This window comes from Saccoglossus kowalevskii, chromosome 2, assembly GCF_978046115.1.
Source record: "Saccoglossus kowalevskii chromosome 2, keSacKowa6.1, whole genome shotgun sequence".
NCBI lineage: Eukaryota > Metazoa > Hemichordata > Enteropneusta > Harrimaniidae > Saccoglossus > Saccoglossus kowalevskii.
In genome coordinates, this window is record NC_140642.1 from 10,819,397 (window position 1) to 10,843,898 (window position 24,502).

The window sequence follows — 24,502 nt, forward strand, 5'->3', positions numbered from 1 at the left end:
GGACTAAATCGTGGCAGAGTACAGTTTTCATCGCTGCGATATGTGAATTTGTAACTCGATAAAAACAATTACTCGCATGGTACAATTTCAGTAATTCACAATAACGACGGCTGTGAGTATATTTTGAAATGAAATTGACAATGTTAATAAGAGTAACATTTCTGTCGATTTCGAACACCATCGGCATAAATTAGGATATGATTCATAAGCATAGTTCCGTAAAACCTAGATTTCTCAGTCGTTTTGACATCCGGAGCAGGTCATGTGATAAAAAGGTTATCACATGATATCACTTATAGAGGACTGCATGGTATCATGGGCTGTATTACCCCCTTGCCACACAGTAATGGCTATATTATCCACTCTCCTTCGTTTCAGGGGTAATACTAGCCTATGACGTCACTCGTATCAACCGACTCTGTGAGCAAGTGAATTCAGGTAATAATTGTAATTATACATTTAGCGCCGAAAAAAAAAAATTACCGTTCCGTAAAATGCCGTTTCTGCATTGATTTGTCCGAAAAACAAATCTGAACTCGTTCAAACCTTTGAAATTCCTTGATATGGGTATACTACGTCACCAAGATTGACGCGTTCAAGAGTATTGACGTCACATTGAAACAACATTTTAATTCAAAAGCAAAATATGTAAAATACATATAGCGAAGTACCACGTTCTGTTTTCGTGCATACTTTGTCGTGTTCTCGTTACGTTCTCATATTATGTCATATGTATTTTACATACACACCAAATAAATGAACTCGAATACAAATTGTTGTTTGCAAACGACACTAGTAAAAAGTATCAATCTAACGTGACGTAACGTGGTATTGCGGACATCTCTCTCCAAACATGTTAATTATTTCATGTTATATAAAATGGTGAACATTTATTTAAAACATAAAATTCCATTTTAAAATTTAAACCCGCCCACGTCCCAGCAATAAATTATGTTGTGAACTTTGATAATTTTTGATTGATTGATTGTTTCCTTATCCCTCTCGCGTGGAATCGACCGTTATTACTGCTAACACTGTAAGCATCAGCGTCACGGTTTGAGACAACGCTGTCCAATTATTTCTAGGTAGGTTTAACGAGATCTTCATGCCCCTATGGCATACAGCAGATAATTACAACAAAAATCATTAGATGTCACGTGATGTGGTAGTTGTTAAGGTATCTATTATATAAATATACAAAATGAAATATCTTGTAATAAAACTTAATTGAACGCAATAAATGTGTCGACGCAGACCCTAGTTTGGTTCTCATAAAATGCACAGCACCTGCAGGGAAAATGGCGAAATACCCGCTGAATTGCAATTTTGTTCTGTTTTGTTACATTCATTTTTTGTTTCGCCCTTCCTTTCATAATTCATGAAGTGTAACTTTTAGTTACACCACGTGATAGATAAATATTGACTGAGCTAACATCGCATAATGAACAAGTTGAACACATGTAAATTGCCACAGTCCGACCATCCGTCATACTATTCAAAATGTTTATTTTTAAATAACATAGTCCATATATATATATATGCAGAGCGTTCTTATTTTATTTCGTTAGCACACTGAACTCAACAGCAATAGTTTCTCTGGCATTAAAGATTATACGTATTAAAAATGTGTATAATTTTCGAAAACACAAATTCAAAACTAGCTATAACGAGGTGATTTTAACTCTAAAGACTAGTCATAGAACTATTACAGTTGTATAAATACTATGATATGGATGCCGTGTTACTACATAGTACATTCTAGAGCTGCAGGCGATGCCGTACGGCGTGTGGAATGCCGGGTAAACATTTATTCTTGTACTGTATGTTGTCCAGCAACACGTAAACTGATCACATCATATAGACACAGTGAATACAAACACATAATAACCACTGTGGGAAAAATAGACTTATTAAAAACCAAATTATGTGCAACCTCTTACTTTTTATATTTATAATATAGATTATCTGAAACGAAATTTGAGAATTATTGGTGTCTTAGGAGTTCAAATAATCGGGCAACGTATGGTGATGCTAATAAGCCAATAACGAGTTGAGTTTTTCTTCCTACACTACAGCTGAATTATTACTAGAAGACTAGCATCTGCATCAACTATCGTTAACTTGCATATTATTAAATGTGATCTCTATAATTGAAAACTGCTGGTTTATAGGTAGTTGTGCATTTGACTGGGTCTTCACTCCAATTAATACCGATATAAAACGTAAAGAGTAGTGCGTATATTTCCTCGTATATAGACCTTGCACGTAACGTCATATCACGCAATTTAAAAATGTGGGCAACTGTTGAGAAGGCACCAACATTTCCGTCAATATCTAGTCAACAGCGTCCAAAATACTGAACGTGCACAGGTTTTATAAAGAAAAAAACACTGACTCCTACCCATCCATGATACATGGCTGTTTTATACACATCGTCGATCATTAGGGTTTACAAATCACGCAAGATTACGATGTACTATGTCATACCGTGTGATTTAGAAACAAATATACATGTTTATAACTGCGGCACAATATGCAATTCTAGTTACGTCATCAACTATGATGGTATGAAAGTGTTGCTCTATTTCGTATAAGTCTTCTTTCATCCAGACTTGTCTCCATTAACACATATCGACCGTCTTTTGAAGTACTACGTCTCGAACTCTGAATATCATCAACGTTTTGCATGCTTCTGTACTTGTGTGTATCGCAGTAATTTGCAGATGAGAAGCGCGCCCCCACTCGATGAGGCTCGCGTAATACAAACTCAACAGATTTTTTTGCGGGTGATGCAGATTCACTAGGATTAGTTTCCATATCGACAGAACTAGCGTCTGAATCATCACAGTATTCCAAAACGGTTTTTGTGATAGCTTTAGCTACTTGTTTAACATCTCCTTTGTGTTTGCTAGAAGACCGTTCTTCTTCACTGAAAGTTATCTCGGAGGGGTTTGAACCAGTATCGGATGCAGAGGATTCTCCGAATAGTGGTTTAGTTTCTGCACGAGTTCTACAAACTTCTGTCATTAAATATTCATTTCCCTTTTTCCTGTTGCACACTGCACGGGGACTGGAGTGAGTGACACTGTGAGATGATGACGACGAGTTTCTTTGGCTTCCCGACGCTATATATTTACCAGCGCCATGTCTATTTGCCGACCGGTTTGGAGTGTTTGATACGGCAGTCGTTACCATCATCGAATCCCTCATGAATCCGCCTCTTGTCGTGCGTTGTTTTTGTACACAGCAGCATATAGCTCTTCTAAAAGCTTGACGATAACTCTTGGACAAAAACACGTAAATAATTGGGTTAATGCATGAGTTGGCATATGACATGCAGTTAGCAGTGTAATAAATGGGTTTCAACACAGGGTTTTCGTAGTCGTACACCGCGAAATTCTGCACCATCAGAAAAATTTGTATAGGTAACCAACAGATGGCGAAAACGATGACAACAACCACCACCATAACAGTGACTTTCCTTTTGCGCTTAGCCGACTCCTCGGAGATATTCGATGACGGGGCTGCGCTGCTCCATAAACTCCTGAGCATAAGGAAGTACGTAAGACTGATGACGGTGAGTGGGAAAGCATATGATGTTACGAAGAATTGGCCAATGAAAATTCGTGTCTCCTGCATGTTCATGGACGTGTGGCAAGAAGTGTACACCTGACCATCTATATACTTGTATTTCTCGGTGATAGTTACAACTAATAGTGGAGACAGTGTGATCAGTATTACTATCCATAGTACGATCACAGATATAATGGCATAGCGAGTGCGTCGAAATTTCATCGTACGTATAGGATATACGACGGCCAGAAAACGATCAAACGACATGACAGTCAGTGTATATATACTGGCATAGACGTTAACGAATGTGAAATAGTTGAAGAGTTTGCACATCACTTGACCAAATATCCATTGACCCAACATGTGGTCCGCCGCGGTGAAAGGTGTACAAATTATAATGAAGGAGAGATCTGCAATACTAAGACTGAACACGAATACATTGGTGGTATTTCGCATCTTTTTCTCCTTTAAAACTACGAGAATCACCATCGAGTTGCCTAGAAATCCTATTATTGTGATGAGACCGTAAAAAACAGCGATCGGCGCAGCGTCCGATGCTAAACCTGCACCGTTCCATGGGTCCGAACAGTTGGTGTAATTAGTCAGATTGATGCACATCCAGTCAGAATAATCCTCGGTAGACATTTCTTCCCCTCAGATATATATTTATCTATGTTTACACACTTCTGTCAGTAATCTAGCTCCCACACCTTCCACGTACCACACAGTGTCGGCAGATCTGTGAAAAAAGAGCAAAATCGTGAACGCTTATAGCATGAATATCATTAGTATGTGGGCGGGATTTCTATTTTCAGCCTTCTGAATAACAACGTCGTGGAGATAATTTATGAAGCATAAAGGTCCAACCGCTTTCAATTGTGATTGGAACGCCCATTTAATTTAGTGGAGTGGCGATGTAATATCGTATGGTGATAACGTAAAGATAATGCTAATTTAACTCTACTATGTGGTTATAGAGCAAGGCGATTACGATTAAACCCTAATCGTATGATAGTGGAATAATCCTGAATGACGTCACATGGCGGTCTGCTAACTTGAGCTATACGTATGCTTATTTTCTATATGTAACGATTTAAATGGCGTTTGTCATCGTACAAAGCGCAATCGAATGTTGTGTAAACAATTATTTTGCACGTGTTGTATATGTCACATCGTACCCGTACCGAACACAATCTTTTGTGACGACACTGACTTTCAATTACGTATTTTGCAAAATGTGTAAACAGTTTACACGTGTGATACCAACCACAAGTACCAACACCGATTTGCCATTTATCGCTATGACAATGTTGTCAAACAAATATTACGCACTCTCGTTTTTAGAGAATGCCAACATGGCATATCACGTTCCTCCATTCTATGACGTCGTACAAAGCTATTGCTATTCCCGAATATGCCATTATGTGAATGACAAAATAGGACAGAAAATGAATAATGTTTAGTTTTTGTTTTAAAAATCACACATACTTGTCGAGGCTCACAGCCAATATGCATTTTTAGCGAAAATTATCTCCAGCTAAAATATTTTACAGTATACAATGCATATTGCCAGGCTAATCTAATAAAAAAAATAGTGAATACAATTTTAATACTGGCCACATTCTTTGCAATCATTAGCACAATGGGCGTGTAGACCCGGCGTTATGCGTGAAATACAACGCAAAAACAGGACAATCAAGGTCATAGCGTCTTAGTGGCGACACACATCGCGTGGGATTCGATAAATGCGAAAGTATTTTGGGGGATATTTTCATGTTTAATAATGTGCTGGACACATTTAATGGTGGTCATTTTCAAAGAAGTAAGGCTATTCAAACACAATACTTCCCTGTCAAAGATCGTTCGGCGCGCGTATTTCACGCAACTCGTGAGATCTAGCAGTTGAACAGAAAATTAACTATTACATATATGTAATATATGATGGGCGATATTCAGGTTTGTAGTGAGCAGTATGAGGTTTCATTATACAATCCACGCGACATTAAAGGAACACCACGAACAACATATTGTCTTAATTTACTTTCAATAGTTTTCAGTTGAAGAGGAAATCTAAATAAATAATAAAACAAGTTGTCAAATCCATCAAAACAAATTTAAATATTGACTGTATTTTATGTTATTGTCTATCTTATTTTAATCAGGTCTACTTTATTGTAATAATGTTTAAAGATCACACAGAAAATACGAGTACAGAAAGATTATTGTTATGAATATTTTATATTGCCTTTGTGTAATCGAATAACAATATAGAGGGCAGTGCATATCTCCTCAATATCAAATTTTATCAAGATTTAAAATGTTATTATGGGATTATTGTAGTTTTGAATTCTACTTCAGATATATGTTAGTTTTAATCTGGAATTCAACATATTACAACATGAAAAACGAGGAAGGTGTCTGATTACATTCAACATTTTCGAGTTTATAAAAAGACCAGTTCAGTAATGTGTGGCGCATGCGCTATTATTGTCATTGGAATCTGTGTTGAAAGCCATGTAATGTATGGTGAAACACGCGGCGTAACACATGTAGAATTCTTCAAGACAGAGGTGCTAATACAAAAGCTGGTATTGTCCGGAGCATCACGGAGCTCAATGGTTTTATTTATGGTATGATAACTAGGGATTGCGGAAAAACTGTTTACATTAATTAACATTAATGCATCTTTTCAATTTGTTCACGTGATCAGCTTTGTACATCTGTGCATAACAGAATGATTATAAATGTGGTACATAAATTCTCACTAACTCAAGTTTAATACTTTGTAAATACTTTGTGATGTATGTTTGTATGTTCTTATAAATATTTGTATTGTGTTCATTTTTCTCACTATATAGTGCCTTCAAATTTAATGAAATGATTGGGTTAAAACTACTAAAACACAGACCAAAATTATCTGAATCATTCCAACTGCATTTATTGAATTGTTTGTTCTGTAGAATACGGGGTTATCGCTTGACCTTTCTAACTACTTCATTGTTAATACAGTAAATATTTTATTGAAATGTAGATACAATATCACATATGAGAAGTCTAGCTAAAAAGAAAAAAATTGCCTACCAAATCATGGCGCGGACTAGTAACGTTTTTCTTTGTTTTTTTTTGTAGATTGAATGAGACATGTTCTCAAACTGCAAATAAAAAGTTGAGATGACCTTGCTCTTTGGCACGTCAAATACGATATTTAGTAAATGATTACTATTGTGACAGTTTATAACGTTCACCACTAGTTCCCATAGTAACAATATATGTTTTAGTTCGTTTCGTTTAAATATGTAGCTTTTTATTACAATTTAACCGTAGACTTCCTGCCTTCAAAAAAAACAAATGCTTAAGGCCATGAATCAATCAGAGCAAATCTTATCACAAACGAAAGAAAGGTGTGATAACAACAGATTTACTGAATAATTAACTAATGGACAGTCACCCAAAGCAATACTACATGCTCAAAACGATCGAAACAAGTAATAGCGGCACAACTCCATTCCAACGTTGTATAATGTGATAAAAAGCACGTACGCGAGAAATTCAAATTTCTAATCTTCGCACGCGTTCATAACGATTGAATGCCGTTCATTACTATGTTTATACGGCTCTCATATATTCACCATTTCGCACATGGCTGTGATCAGACTTAGCACGTTTAAATAAATAATAAAGCACAATTAAAAACTAATTACAGTGATGCAATGTCTATCTAACATACATATTGAATTGAATGTCCTAATCTAAAATTTTGTTGAAGCAAACGATCAATAACATACGTAGTCATCGATAGTTATCAATGAAATCACTCTATCACAGTCATAGTAAAGTAAAAACAAACAAACATCTTGTGATATATCATCTGGATAGAATCGAAGTATATATCATACTCACTGTCATAACAGATAAAAACGAACCAACAAATACATTTAAGCAGTGTCTATTCAAATTAGACATTTAAAACAGGGTACAATCATTATAATATCTTAAGTGGTCAGTACAAAAGGTACAATGATGTCTCATTCTACCTGAAAATAAATTCTAGATGAGTTATGTTTCCTGTTTCTAAGCCTCTAATATAGACCCTAGACTAATGTACCTATTCGTGTTTGTATATGCGGGGATACAATTTCTGATGACACGTGTTAGTAGCAAGATATGACTACATGTAACATTCATGAAGTGTTGTTACTATATGCGAGGGGTGTGATGTAAGAGAAGTTAGGGATGTGACGTCATTGAGTATACGTATAAGGTGATCTGTCTGTTAGACAGTAGTCCACTGTGACAGATTATATTGATGATCATATATTATGGCATTCATTGCGTAAGTTGACAACGCTGATTGCTTGGCATATATCAGATTCGATTCAAACGCTATTCTGGTCTAGTAATTGACCCCGTGCCAACCTAGCCGAGTGTAACTATTGAACGGCTACTGCTCACAGTAATATAATAATGATAATAATAATGATACTTTTATTGACATTATTCAATTCGAATAAAACATAGTCAAAGTCTATATGTAATCCTTGACATATGGAATTCTGGAGGTCGCCCACCGAGGTCACCATTGATATATACAAACCAGTACACTCGTTCGCCATGTCATTATTATTATTAATGTTAACGAAAGTGTCTATGAATGGATTACAGTTATGTCATTACCATATTACAGCAAGTCTCAGAAGTATTGGGGCAGCCAATTTGCAAACTCGCTAGCGAATTGGCTAACTGCTTGGGTTTTGAATAAACAGTTGGCTTTCGAATCTCGCTGGCGCCGACTCGTGGTCGCGTCCACTCTGGGCGAGTCTATATCGCATTAGGGAACATAGCCTGGAACATGTCTGGATTCCCCTGAATGGTTTGCTTTGCGAGGCTTGGGAATGGCCACAGTCAGCTGGCGTACAATGATATGATAAATGCGATTACTCCACTGATATTTACTATATGGGGGTAGCTATCTTGAACACTGAGTGAAACTAAATAAAGAGACAAGTTGAGAAACAGTTTCCTCTAAATCAGGGAGATCGACCGATCCCTACTGTAATATAGATTCATCCAGAGTGGGCGTGACCACAGGACGGCGCCAGCGAGATTCGAAAGCCAACCGTTTAGTCAAAACCCAAGCAGTTAGCCAATTCGCTAGCGAGTTTGCAAATTGGCTGCCCCAATACTTCTGAGACTTGCTGTAAAGGCTAGTGCTATTCCAAATGAATAACGCTATTTGCTTTCGCTAGTAGTTGAATGAAGAATAAGAGTTTGTGTTGATTTGATGAAGGCATCGGCTACGGATCTTCTCGTAAGCGACATTAGGCTGAACCTATTGAGTTGTGTGTATTTATTGAAATGAACAAGCTTCATTCCCGAGAAATATTCCCAAAAAGAGAATCCGTTCCCGAGTAACTGAGTGACAACAAGAGGACGAATGATGTAAAAAAGGGAAATCAGATTGCAGGGATGATTATTACATAGTATGTATTTTTATGTACGTTTTTGATGTTTTGATTATTTTAATGGGAGTACTATAATTTTAGTGCATACATGTACACTCACAAAATACATATCAAACAGTAGTGAAAAAAATTAGTATATAACTTAAAACAAAGAATGATTTTCCCCTGCCAATAATGGTGCATTTTTTTATGTAACTTCATGCGGGGATCCTAATAAATGTGATTTTTAATAATTGTAGCGAATTTTCAATATTTTGAGCTGCCAATGTGGCAGCAAGAAATTGCTTTTTTTGGCAAATATTGTTTTCACTAACACTAATTCTCCTATTTACCTTTTTCCAAATCATATTTTTTTATTCTCAAATCATATGCAATTTTAGGCACCTTCAGCATACCCCCACATCCTAATCAAGCTGGAACCCATACGGTAATATCAATATCACATTATTGGCAATATATCGTATCCAGTATACTCTGTTTTTCAACATTAATGCCAACATCTCACAAGCTACAAAGAATTGTAAAGTGATTTAGTTCACATATCTGAATTAGCACTGCAATTTCACATGTTGATACTGGCCTAAAATATCTCTTCCATTTCTACTACGTCCCGGCCTCTTTACTTCAATGTTTGTCAGTGTCTGACTGACATGTACAAAATTGGGCTAGGAAAACATTAGATGAGTCAAAATAAATGTAAAAGTCATACAGCAATACGTTGAAGGACCCTGTCACTATCTAGTTCATACATCGATTTATAGAGAAGAGGTGCAACTGTCTAGTTTATAGATCAATATATAGAGGAGAGATGTACACTGCCACAGTCTAGTCCATCTAGCAATATATAGAGGAGAGAAGTACACTGCCACTGTCTAGTTCATCTAGCAATATATAGAGGAGATATGTACACTGCCACTGTCTAGTTCATCTAGCAATATATAGAGATATGTACACTGCCACGGTCTAGTTCATCTAGCAATATATAGAGAAGAGAAGTACACTGCCACGGTCTAGTTCATCTAGCAATATATAGAGGAGAGATGTACACTGCCATTGTCTAGTTCATCTAGCAATATATAGAGAATATATGTACACTGCCACTGTCTAGTTCATCTAGCAATATATAGAGATATGTACACTGCCACTGTCCAGTTCATCTAGCAATATATAGAGGAGATATGTACACTGCCACTGTCTAGTTCATCTAGCAATATATAGAGGAGATATGTACACTGCCACTGTCTAGTTCATCTAGCAATATATAGAGGAGATATGTACACTGCCACTGTCTAGTTCATCTAGCAATATATAGAGGAGATATGTACACTGCCACTGTCTAGTTCTTCTAGCAATATATAGAGATATGTACACTTCCACTGCCTAGTTCATCTAGCAATATATAGAGGAGATATGTACACTGCCACTGTCTAGTTCATCTAGCAATATATAGAGGAGATATGTACACTGCCACTGTCTAGTTCATCTAGCAATATATAGAGGATATATGTACACTGCCATTGTCTAGTTCATCTAGCAATATATAGAGATATGTACACTGCCACTGTCCAGTTCATCTAGCAATATATAGAGGAGATATGTACACTGCCACTGTCTAGTTCATCTAGCAATATATAGAGGAGATATGTACACTGCCACTGTCTAGTTCATCTAGCAATATATAGAGGAGAGAAGTACACTGCCACGGTCTAGTTCATCTAGCAATATATAGAGGAGAGATGTACACTGCCATTGTCTAGTTCATCTAGCAATATATAGAGAATATATGTACACTGCCACTGTCTAGTTCATCTAGCAATATATAGAGATATGTACACTGCCACTGTCTAGTTCATCTAGCAATATATAGAGGAGATATGTACACTGCCACTGTCTAGTTCATCTAGCAATATATAGAGGAGATATGTACACTGCCACTGTCTAGTTCTTCTAGCAATATATAGAGATATGTACACTTCCACTGCCTAGTTCATCTAGCAATATATAGAGGAGATATGTACACTGCCACTGTCTAGTTCATCTAGCAATATATAGAGGAGATATGTACACTGCCACTGTCTAGTTCATCTAGCAATATATAGAGGATATATGTACACTGCCATTGTCTAGTTCATCTAGCAATATATAGAGATATGTACACTGCCACTGCCTAGTTCATCTAGCAATATATAGAGATATGTACACTGCCACTGTCTAGTTCATCTAGCAATATATAGAGATATGTACACTGCCACTGTCTAGTTCATCTAGCAATATATAGAGATATGTACACTGCCACTGTCTAGTTCATCTAGCATTGATTCATAATTTTACCTCGGATAAGGAGTAACAAGAATAACTAGACACCTGAAAGCATTACTGTATCGTTCAGTGCAGACGTTTGGGACAAATTCCGACATCACATGCAATATGATACTTCATCTTCAATAGCATATTTTCTACGATAAAATGTTTAACTATTTCAATTTTAATATGAAGGTGATATAATATACCTTTAAGTTAAAACCGAATTGTTTTTGACATAATTTATCACGCACAAGAATTATTCACATACCTTTTCCTACACCAACGATGTAGCTCAGCAGAATCACTACTGAGGCCGCCTAACCTTTACCGATCGTGGTCTTAAGCGTAAAAGTTGATAGACCTACAGCAAGAACTAATATTACGACAGATTTCCAGCAATTGTTATTTGACAAAATCGAAACCTTAATTATTGTAAATATCCACAATACTGTTACATTACCAAAACATATATTGCCAGAAGGACTGCGTACACGACTACTTTCTCAGTAAAGACCACACTGGCACTCAATACTCTCATTTGCGCAAATGAAAAATGTATTCACCAATCGCTAGCTAATATTTGTAAATCGTGGTTTTTCGATTCAGTGAGGTCCTTCGGGTACATAATATTCATTTGGGAAAAACAAGAAAAGAGAGAATCATTGACTGAGAAGTCTACTCACGGACATACAATCAGGAAAGTGATTGCAGTTATGTCATTTGTCAGTTGTACATGATTATAATCACATTCAGCTCTATTGACGGCGACAACGACCGCGACGTAACAGCAAACGGGTTATACGTGAATCTACTATAAAAAAACACACGATATAGCGGCGTACTGATCGCATCCTAGCATGGATTCGCCTATGTTTAACCATTATAATAAAATTCATATTAGGAATCTTGAATTTATAATTTACCTAATTTTGATCTACTTCATCAAAAGCAAGACATCCTTAGAAATGTGTTTTTTTTATTCCATTTACTCTCCTCGTACATGTAAGTGATATGTCTCTACAATTCACTCACCTCTCACTGGCAGCAAACACTGCTAATAATATCACGTATTGAGTAGATGTAAGTGCGAATGTGAATGCGTACTAGCACAAAGAACTCTTTGACGTATCCATTCCTCTGTTCTTTTCTAATTGACGTCACAAATACACATCAAACCCGATGATTCACGACAAATAAATAATGGAAAACGGGCCATAAATAGCAAAGATATCTAAACAAAAGAAAGTTGAGTTATTTTACGCCATACAATTGGACGTTGGATTTGATAATGTTAGTAATGTTAGTGTAAAACCAAGCATTTGTCACATCAGTCGTCTAAGGACGGCAAAACGTTCCCTACATATATCACACAAATAAATACATTGGTGCCATCGATGAATGATGGAGTTGAATAAGCACATTTGTGCTATTATAATTGAAGTCCCGGTAGCCACGCCCAGGCGAAGCTTCACATGCCAGCGTGCGCGAAACATTCAAGTGCATTCCATTCAATTTCGTGTACTGTTATTAACCTTAACTCACCCTGAAGAGTGAGGTCACGTGGATTAAAATGATAAAAGTATAATAATGAACTAATTAATTGCTAGAGTCGTCGTAAAATGTTGACTACAGAACGGATTCCAATTATATCACAATTTAACAAGTTAACATTGCTTGCATTGTTCAACAGAGATGGAGGAGTATGCAAACAGCCTTGAACTATACGAGTATTATACTAGTATTCATATGACTGTCAGTATATTCGATGACATATGCCTAACGTATCAAGGAACTACCATGTGACATGGAAAGTAGCTGAAATGCCTTCTGACGGTCACGAGTATATTCACCCAATAACCATTGGATAAGTGTATATAATATTAGTTTACACTGTTCATGATGCATGAAGAAAAGGTTATTTATATCCCTATTATTTCATTGGCGTATACGTCGATTTAAAATACAAAGTCTGAAAGTTCAGAAGAAAGGTATATTGCGCGAAATTGGTTCCATAATTGCATTCAATCACGGCCGCACTGAAAACCAGATTGAATATTGGTTGATGTACATTTCGGCCTAACCCCTATATTGTACGGTTCAATGACACAGGCAACGGAGGCAATTCATTATTATGTATCAATCTGTCTTTCCTAAGTCTAATAGTGCCTTTATTGTGCAGGGCTGGCTTAAACTACTAACTCACTACTTTCCCGGGTAAATATTTATCGGATGAAAGCTCAATTTTGGAATATGGAAATGCTCTACTAAACAGTGAAGTTCTTCATTATTTTTTTAATGATATTCGGAACATTGACTGTAGCTGGGTTTACAAATATAATATACAGCAGTTGATAGTTGAATATAACCAGGTTTAAATTAAATGTGAAGTTAATACTAAGCACTTTAAATGATTTGATGAAGACTGATGGAGTTTTTTCAGGAATTATACCAAATCTATACTAAATAATCGCAATAACTGTTATATAAATAGTATAAATAAGATTTTTGGAATGATATTGTCACCCAGGTAGCAAATCCAAAAATGATTCACTAAATAATAAAAATCACGATTCAGTCAATGATTGTATTTCAAAGGTATTAATTAATATAATAAATACATTTGATATAAATTAAAAAAAGTAAGGCTGAATTCGAGAGAGTAGAAAAACAAAACAGTTGTTAACGCTATTTTGAGTAAAACAGCCAGAATCAACAAAATTAAATCAGCTATTAGAAAATTAAAACTGGACAAATCTCCTGGAGAAGATAAGAGGATTAATGAAATGTTAAAATATGGGCATAAATGTTGCATTGCATTAGTTTTCAATCACATTGTAAACTATGTTGATTATCCATCCACTTTTCAAGTTGGTATTTATACAAAATAAGATACAAATAATTATAGTGATATAGCGCTACCAAGCTGTGTATGTAAATTATCCACTGTAGTGCTCAACAATTGATTTAGTAGAATATCTTAAAATAAACAACGTCTATTCGATTTAAAAACAACAAATTGTCAATATATTCTTAAATTAGAATATAAGAATCAAATATATTTATCAAATTTTAAAAATACAAAAATAATAAAATTGCAGAAGTATGGTATCGCTGTGAATTTTAAAACGAGTTTAAAAACGTGCATACTGTTATATCACACACAAATATGGAGAGATATTAGTATAAACATATCAAAAACCCCCCAATACACACAACCTGTATAATGAGATTGACATTCAACGAAAGTGGAAGTTTGAATAGCAGATTAAACATCAAGGCGAGACACTTCGTCTATCGTACAAAGAAATGTTAACGATGATATTCCCGCCCAAATCATGTTCATTTCAGAGCGTCATGTGCCTAAACACTTTAACTAAATGTCTGTCGTCATATACTAAGGCTTAAACGCTGTTAGCGCAGAGTAAACTAAACGAGCCACACCCCCTGTTAAAAAAAACAAACGTTTGTCTGTGGTCGAAAGTACGCAAAGTTCTTTTACAATAGTGAAAATATTTTCAAATGAACTTATGCAGAACTTGGTATACATTGTCATTTTAAGAATATACTTTGTGGGATGCATCAGTGATTCTTCTTCATCTATTTGACGGACTGACATGTAAGTGATACGTGAGGTGACGAATGAAGTTCCGGAAAAAAAAAATTGCACAGTGATAAAGAAACCTTATACCGTGAACAAAACTGTAGTCACTGTTCATCTGACGAATAAAACATAATATTTGAACTCGATTTACTCTCTGGGGTACGTAATTCTGCACGATCAAAAACGTCATTCACGCACATGTATTCCTGGATTCCGTTGAATAGGCGTATTTAGAACGTTTCACGAGAACCCTCGTTATCAAACAGCTATGGCCGCGATATGAATAACAACTATATACATTTTCTAACCAAACAATATCGTGTTACATCACGTTTAAAGGCAAACATTATTTCTGTTTATTTCGAAATCTTACACTGTAGAAATACAAGAAAACTTGACCAAAAGAATACACACCAGTTTCTCACAGATACTAATAGTTGAGCTTTATTTCTTAACCAGTCTTGTAATCCTAGTGCTAGGCCGCCAAACCAATTTCTAATTCTTCGTCTCAGGTCATATTTCTATAAAGCAAAGAATTATATAGCAGGGCGAGGCAATACGTCGCCAGCAAGCCACAGGCATGAACACGTGATTGTCAGATTTCAAATCTATGTAATTTCGCCAAAACATAGGTTAACAACAAGTAAGTAATAAGCAATGCATTCTTTGTTTAAAACTTGAAATGTACTCATTGATGGCGGGAATAAACCTATTTATAATTTCGAAAGACACTAATGTGCTATAAACTCCACAGTTACGGTTACAACATGGACAGTGCGTAATGAAATATACAGTCTTATCAATAACCACCTAGACAACGTTATTTCACCAGCTGGGAGGAGAAACTTGGTACAATTTGTTCGGCGGGGTACTGCTTAGGCAGGTCTATAACTGGTGGCAATTGAAGTACAAGAGATGACATTTCATACACTTTCTTCTCTTCGATGAAAATAAGATACCCAATCAAAACAGAGCTTCTCGGTATATGTAGGATTATGTTACAGTCAATGTGAAAATCACCATTTATAAACAGAGATGAATTCAATTTGTATTAACAAATCAATTATATAGATTCTCTTGCGAGCAATCACTTAGTTCATAGAAGATTAAGGTATATGCTGCCGTGTGCGTCAGCAAAACGATCGTATCAGATATTTGAGTGGAACACTGTTTGTATCTAATGTTCACTAATACCAGAGGTACATTACTTGAGGTTTGCAACGCGCATAGTACTGTATGGTGACATCATGTCAAGATCCCATTCAAGTCTCATCTCGTAGATAGCGAGACTGGTGCTACGACCTTCTGACATGAGATAGGCGGTTTGTAATAAAATAATAAAACATGTATTACCACATTCATAGTGAAAAAATGTAATACATCGAACATGTACAGAAAATATAGTTATCGTAATCCGTCATATCGTGAGCAGCTATTTTGATCCACCTGGACATTCCAGTATCCTAGTTACCTCGGGCATGCGCATTCGAATTTTTCTGAGTTGGAACGCTTATGCGAGAGCGAGATTGAAACGGGATCTTGGTATCATGTCACCGTAGTTGCAAAGCCCAAGTAATGTACCTCTGCTAATACTCATTGCTCACGTTATGTTGTTAACGAATCTGCATCTAATGCATACATTAGCTGGCATAACATTTCTATTCGGATGATACTAGGATAAACTCGCCTGGTTTGAAGTTACTGTCTGCGACCTTAAACTGAAACATTAGCATGTTGATGGCATACCCAGATGCATCTAATGTGTAAACACCTCTGACCAACGACTTTGGAAAGCACAACATATTACTGCACGATTTGTATTTAAAGATATTTCTACATGTTTCAACGTTACACTGTACATTTACAAAACCAGGTTGAATAAAGACAGTGAATTTAGTTTGCATACTAATTGTTTCACTGAACAAAGTGTCTTCAATATATCAGTTACTCCATACGCCATCTTGTTCAAGTTAGCATTCACTGCAGTGAAGTTAGTAAAGAAGTTGCACTCATTACACTATCTATTCACAGCGAAATGAGCTAAAAATTTCGTTTTTACGACCCTTTAATTTGCCTTTATTTGCTACAAGATCTCGGACATGAGTATACAGAATTTCGAAACAACCAATCCGGCGAGAGAAAAAAACACAAATATGACCACGAAAAACGAGTGTATTCTTCCATATCGCAGCTCCATAGTTACTGAATTGATGAAGCATGTCATACATGCAATCATTCTTTATTGTACAATGCATTTGTTTGTATCATTGGGAAGTGGTGGCTTTTAATTGGACTATAGTCCACTTTATACTTGGGTCTAAAAATTACACTGATACAGTAAATACAGATAATTGGGAAGTGTACGAGGAAAGGAATAGTAGAGGGAGGCAATTCCCATTTTTTAATACGTCCCCCAACACTCAAGCATGTTTTAACAGCCTTAAGTGAAATTGAATTCAAAAGAAGCAATCAGGAAGTAGGTGAAAGGGCGCGCTGAAAGATGTTGTGAGTGACAGGAAGGTCGTTTGAGATGGCCACCTGCCAATACTAGCAAGATAAAGGATCACAGTTAAACACTTTTTTGTCGTGTTCACCACCCACTGGTAACATTTATGTCGCCTTTGACGACATCCAAATTATTAATTCACATGGAATGGAACATCTTCGAATTTAAAAGTAAACAAAAAACAAATACTGAAGATAGTTATATTAGAAGACAATTACAATCTATAATAAGGCACATGAGATCAGCAAATACACTTATGTTTAAAGCATATTTACATGCCGTCTGTGTACTAGAGCCAAAGCAATCCGCCTCAAACACGCCTAACAATATAAATTATTTACTTTTAATTTGTGCGCGTATTGTAATATCAGTGTGTTCCATTATACTGTTACCCGTGGTGAATACTTTCAACAGTGCGTAATTGAAATGAGAATTGGGCAGCTTTAGAGCATCTATATTACGTTCAAATTATTGCTGAATTGCCAGGAGTTCTGTGTAAATCAAACGGTGGCATACAATTGTCACATCATTAACAACACGGGTACCCTGTTTATTGCTGCAACGGGGGGCTTGTCACAGACATGCAGCTTCGATTGAATAAATGCGCACTTGATTCAGACTGAAATAGTCGTTCAATAGAATAAGACAAATTTGAATTGTATTGCACAACAAGAGATGTATATGACAATGTCTACACACATAATGTCCAATGGTCTTGTCGTGAGATCATCATAACATATTAAGACGATACTGTGTAAATGGAGCGGGAGACCGCGTTGCACAAAAGGGTTGGACATTGTTGCAAAATTTTATACTAATCTCATATCTAGCAACCTAATACTTTCATCACATGTTTATTTTACAACCCATGTTTGTGTCTTAGCAATATACGCTACTGGCATCACTTCCATTAATATCATTTGCTTCCAAAGATATTATTAAAAGATGTATTTACTGCATTCAACGTTGCAAAACTGAATGGTTCTTTGGCTGCTTTATCTTTGTTTGCTGTTTAATAAATAGGTCATATCATGATAGGTAATCTTTGAATTTCAGCATAATATATTAATATATAAGAAGATTAGTTATGCATTTATACATGGAGATTAGATAAAGGCTTGTAATACCATCCAGCTGCTGGTTGTCGTAATTACATCACCAGAGAGTCGACATTTACAACAAACCTAATCGATGTTGACCTAGTCGCGTGTACGGGGGTCGCCATCAAAGCTAGTAACAATGTACTTACATATTCCTGCCATAAATATATCATAATATAATTAGCATATCTGTTTCTTATTATTAACATAGCTGTTGGTATTGTGTTCTTCTAATTTCACAATATGAATATAAACACTTAACTTTTGTTGGGTATATTTTGTTGTATGGAAATATAACCATAGAAAAGCACTGTGGAGTCGAGTTTGTCCCTAACCCGTCCTAGGTTGCATACACTCTATATTAGACCAGACCAGACTCTATATACTTTGAGGTTGGACCAGATCATGCACTTTTCTAGGCTCCATACAGTGTGCGGTTGAACCAGACCTTGTACCGTGTTAGGCTGGATACACTGTACTGTTGAATGCGACCGTACCCGGTTCTAGGTTGCATACACTTTGCAGTTGGACCACCCCTGCAATCTGTGAGATGCAATGGGCCATATATTAGACTGTCCAGATACACTATGGTATTGAATCTAACTATTTGTGTTATGCATATGTTGTATGATATGTTCAATGACACAGGGATTAATCATGTATTAAACATACATGCAGTACACTATTATCAATAAGGTGCAAACTGTATTTTATGATTAACATGGATTGACTACAATTAATCAGTGCAAAGCTTGATACGTTAGCATCATTTTGTTTTATGTGGAGAAACTTATTTAATTGATTTTGCTTAATGTCGCACGCGTCAAGTAACATGCAAAGTTTAAATTGAATAGTGTTGATTTTCGAATGTGTTTTCGTCGATGTATGTTTCCCGCGTGCTGTGACTAGCGAATTGTTACATTGGTAACGACTATAGATTCAGCAAGTCCCCCGGCAGTAGGCGATCTTGATGGATAATAAGCCGAGTTGCTAAGGGACGGATATACAATTAAGTATTCAGCTAAGCTGTGAGACATAATGCTTTAGAAACACAGGACAGCTATGTTGTTAACCCATGTGTACAAGCTTCAACATGCGTCAAGAACTAAGTAAACATATGAAAGTGAGTTGTCTCAGAGGAGGATTTTACATAATCCCGTATGATGAAAAGCAGAGCGGCTAATAGAGAAACCATTGTACAGATAGAAGGGTTATCCACCACAAATGGAACCTTATTGAATTTGCTGAGCAAAGACAAGGACGTTTCTTTGAAAGTAGATTAATCGTAGTAGTTATTTGTGAAAAAAAACGTGCAGCAAATGTAAAACATAAAGCGAGCTACTTAAATCCTAGAACGTGTAGAAACTATAGTCGTCGCAACTTCCAATTTAAGTACTTGTGATGTTTTTTCTTGTCCCAGTGTATTATAACCAAATAAAGGTAAGCAAGCGTATAAGTACATTCATTAACACATACAAACATATATAAACCCATATTATTATTGTATGTTTTTGTTGATTTATATAAATATTTGTAGCAATTCGTTTAATATTAAATTCGTGTATAGTAACCAGAAAACTATTCAACATGACACATTAAAAATGCACGCATAGGCAATTTGTGTTTATAATCGAGCTGGTAGATGTCCAATGAGAACTTCATTCTAGTAGGTACAAATTGACATCGTATATGTGCTTCTATTGTGGGATGACACGATCTTGGTCACCGGCACACTATTCATGGAATCGAATAAAACAAACAACTGATACTAACAGTATATGGATGAGCCATGATACTTGTGTTATATGAAGTGAAAAAATGAATGTTCACATCATACTGCAATTGTACAACTATGTTTCAACGCCCAACCACATTTAATAATGGGGAAACATATGTTAATATGCCCATGAGCTTATTATTTAGTAGATAGTTCAAAGAACGTGATGTATGGTAAAATTATTTGAATATACTCTAAATATAGACTGCTTACTTGTAGGCAGTCATCAATAAGATTTTGTGTCATACTGTTGTGTGAAAATGCGTGTTTTTTTTAATTCAATTGGCTTCGCATTTCAATCTATGGCTTCAATTGTGTGACATTCAAAAAATCCGACACAACACATTACATATGTGTGACATTCAATCTGACTTAAAAACAATGTGCGAACATAGAGAGTCCTGGCAGCCCATTTAAATAATGGGAATAAAAGACAGCACAATTCAACTCTGTGTAATTGAGAGAATTCAACACAGCACATTTAAACTGATATTGAGGGACTTCAGCAACGCACATTTCGAATGTGTGATATTGAGGGACTCCAGCAACGCACATTTCGAATGTGTGATATTGAGGGACTCCAGCAACGCACATTTCGAATGTGTGATATTGAGGGACTCCAGCAACGCACATTTCGAATGTGTGATATTGAGGGACTCCAGCAACGCACATTTCGAATGTGTGATATTGAGGGACTCCAGCAACGCACATTTCGAATGTGTGATATTGAGGGACTCCAGCAACGCACATATATTTCGACTCTGCTACATTGTGAGATCTAACACAGAACATTTCAACTGTGTCATTGAAATAATTCAGCACAGCACAATTCAATTGCGTGACACTGAGGGTATCCAAAAGAGCACATTTCAACCGTGTGACACTGAGGGTATCCAAAACAGCACATTTCAACCATGTGACACTGAGGGTATCCAAAACAGCACATTTCATCTGTTACACTGAGGGACTCCATGGGCATTGTGGGAATCCAACACAGAATATTTCAATTGTGTGACACTGAGGGTATCCAAAAGAGCACATTTCAACCGTGTGACACTGAGGGTATCCAAAAGAGCACATTTCAACCGTGTGACACTGAGGGTATCCAAAACAGCACATTTCAACTGAGTGACACTGAGGGACTCTAGCACATCACATTTCAACTGTGTGACATTGAGTAAATCCAACACACAAGATTCCAACTGCATGACATGAGTATCCAAAACAGCACACTTCAACTATGTGACATTGTGAGAATTCAACACAGAATATTTCAATTGTGTGACATAGAAGGACTTCCAAACGGCATATTTCAATTGGGTGACATTAAGAGAATGCAACACAGAACATTTCAACTGAGTGACACTGAGGGACTCCAGCATACCACATTTCAACTGTAAGACATTGAGGGAATTCAATACAGCACATTACAACTGTAAGTCATTGAGAGAATCTAATACAGTACATTTCAACTGTAAGTCATTGAGGTAATCTAATACAGCACATTTCAACTGTAAGTCATTCAGAGAATCTAATACAGCACATTTCAACTGTAAGTCATTGAAAGAATCCAATACACCACATTACAACTGTAAGACATTGAGGGAATTCAATACAGCACATTACAACTGTAAGTCATTGAGAGAATCTAATACAGTACATTTCAACTGTAAGTCATTGAGGTAATCTAATACAGCACATTTCAACTGTAAGTCATTGAGAGAATCTAATACAGCACATTTCAGCTGTAAGTCATTGAAAGAATCCAATACACCACATTACAACTGTAAGACATTGAAAGAATCCAATACACCACATTACAACTGTAAGACATTGAGAAAATCCAATACAGCACATTTCAACTGTAAGTCATTGAGAGAATGTAATACAGCACATTTCAACTGTAAGTCATTGAGAGAATCTAATACAGCACAGTTCAACTGTAAGACATTGAGAGTATCCAATACACCACATTATAACTGTAAGCCATTGAGGGAATCTAATACAGCACATTACAACTGTAAGTCATTGAGATAATCTAATACAGCACATTTCAACTGTAAGACATTGAAAGTATCCAATACAGCACATTTCAATTGCGCAACTGAGTGACACTGAGGGAATGCAAAACAGCACGTTTCAATTGTGTGACAACTGTAAGTCATTGAGAGAATCTAATAGAGCACATTTCAACTGTAAGACATTAAGAGAATCCAATACACCATATTACAACTGTAAGTCATTGAGAGAATCTAATACAGCACATTACAACTGTAAGACATTGAGGGAATCCAATACAGTACATTACAACTGTAAGTCATTGAGAGAATCTAATATAGCACATTTCAACTGTAAGTCATTGGGAGAATCTAATACAGCACATTTCAACTGTAAGTCATTGAGAGAATCCAATACACCACATTACAACTGTAAGACATTGAGAAAATCCAATACAGCACATTTCAACTGTAAGTCATTGAGAGAATGTAATACAGCACATTTCAACTGTAAGTCATTGAGAGAATCTAATACAGCACATTACAACTGTAAGTCATTGAGAGAATCTAATACAGCACAGTGCAATAGTAAGACATTGAGAGGATCCAATCTAGCACATTTCAACTGCACAACTGAATGACACTGAGAGAATGCAAAACAGCACGTTTCAATTGTGTGACACTGAGAGGCTCCAGCACACTACATTTCAACTGTGTGGCATTGAGTGAGTCTAACACAGCACAGTTCAACTGTGTTACACAGAAACTGTGTGATATTGTGCGAATCAGCTGTGTTACGCCGGGGAAAACAGAATTTCGTCAGAAGTGGAAGATACATTAACCAAAACGCACGTCTATGTTTATAGGTGACTACTTCTATTCTTGTTAATTCAAGGTGAGTGACAAATAGAATAAAACTTGTAACCTGAATATTATGCGAGCATACTGCAGTATTGATTAATATCACCAGTTACAGCAGCGTCAGTTGAACGATTGGCGTAGGAAAGTGATTCATATTATCCTACTTTCGAAGTTATCTGCGATTTTTGACAGTTGAACAGCATTATTTTATTAAGGGTGTTTTTTTATTTAATTACTCACCAACTTACGAATTGACCTCTACGATTGTCATCGTAAACACGTTTATATTACGTTTTATTACATAGCAGTAATGGTACTAAAGTTTGATTTGGCAGCGACTATCGCATTGCATAGTCCAATGGTTTAAAACGGATATTGAGCGTCTTCAAAAATAGAATGGTAATAATACTGAACACTAAACAATAATCAGCCTAATACTTTACAATAATGAAGTACGTAGTAAAACGACCGCTGTGGTTTTAGTTGTAGTCAATTAAATCACAAACCGTAAACTGTAAAGACATAACATTGTATTTGTGATAAGAACGGTTTTCGCTTATTTTAAATCAGAGGAAGAAGAATGTTCAGAATATCAATGAATATACTGAATGTATGGAGGACTGTATAAACAGTTCTGGGTATAGTTTACAATTTCTTTATGTCTATATGCATTTCTGCGTGTTTCAGTGAACTTCAGAAAAACAGATTTCATAATTTCACTTGTGATATCAGTTGTGTGTATATACATGATGTTATTATGCTAAACTTAAAGTTTGAATAAACAAATCGGTTAGGGCAGCTCATGTTGTATATTTGAAAAATAACACTTTTGATTAAAAAAGACAGTGTGTTCCAGGATACCATTTTCGGCAAAATGGGAATATTAGTTTTGTAATAATAATAATAATAATAATAATAATAATAATAATAATAATAATCGTAGGACTTTCTGAATGAAAAATTGAGCTGGACAATAGTACAAACAAGTAGAAGGTGTGTTGAGCTCCTACGTATGATATATATCTGACATTTGCCGGAGATCTCCCGATTGAAACGTATGAAGTGTTATCGATTAGCATATATGTCAAACATCATACTCACAAAACAATGTACATTTAATAAACTTTTCCCATAACAATATTTTGTTTTAGCTAATCATGTGGACAAGACAGTTAATAATTACAAATGTGTGTATGATAATGTGAAGAACTAACTTCAATGTTGTATTTAAAAATACGATTACAGTAGGCTTAAAAAACATGCACCCACTAATAAATTCACACATAATGTGTAAATAAAACAAAATTCGAATTGTGAATAG

The 24,502-nt window shown here is 35.9% G+C and overlaps 1 pseudogene across 1 annotated transcript in view; it reads right to left on the minus strand.

Moving 5' to 3' along the window:
- Window positions 1-1,465: 1,465 nt before the first annotated feature.
- Window positions 1,466-24,502, minus strand: part of LOC100366524 (allatostatin-A receptor pseudogene) — a 58,747-nt pseudogene continuing 35,710 nt past the window's right edge. Inside the window, exon 2 of the transcript XR_014931174.1 lies at window positions 1,466-4,312. The product of XR_014931174.1 is annotated as an allatostatin-A receptor pseudogene (transcript). The remainder of the gene's footprint in view (window positions 4,313-24,502) is intronic.